Source organism: Eurytemora carolleeae, unplaced genomic scaffold, assembly GCF_000591075.1.
Source record: "Eurytemora carolleeae unplaced genomic scaffold, Eaff_2.0 scaffold3163, whole genome shotgun sequence".
In the NCBI taxonomy this organism is placed as follows: Eukaryota; Metazoa; Arthropoda; class Copepoda; order Calanoida; family Temoridae; genus Eurytemora; species Eurytemora carolleeae.
The window spans coordinates 1-588 of NW_019399047.1; positions in this window are offsets into that span (position 1 = coordinate 1).

Sequence of the window (588 nt, forward strand, 5' to 3'; positions counted from 1 at the left end):
AAAAAAAAATCAGTAAATTTTAAAGAAATGACCTGGAACTGGTTTCATTTTTTTCCAGTGCGGGTCCAGGATCCGGATCCGCATCAAAATTAAATGGATCCCAAGCACAGTTTACAGTTTTACCTCCAACTATAAAGTACAACCTTCAACTCTACGGTTTAATCTCTAACAGTACAGTACAACCTCCAACTGTAATACATAGCCTCTAGATTTACAGAAAACCCTCAAACTGTACTACAAAACCTTAATTTTACAGAAACCCTCAAAGTGTACTGCAAAACCTTAATTTTACTGCAAACACTTAAACTGCACTGCTTATCCTCCAAATGTGCTGCATAACCTCCTCCAGCTGTACTGCATAACCTCCAACTGTACTGCATCAGTGCATAACCTCAAAATGTTCTACATAACCTCCGGATGTACTGCATAACCTCCAAATATACTGGATAACCTCCGAATGTACTGCTTAACCTCCTAATGTACTATATAACCTCCAAATGTACCGCAAAATGTCCAATAATAATTTACATAAAGATTTCGATGAGACTTCCCCCGGTCTCCCTTTTTTGTTTATGTGTATGATCACCA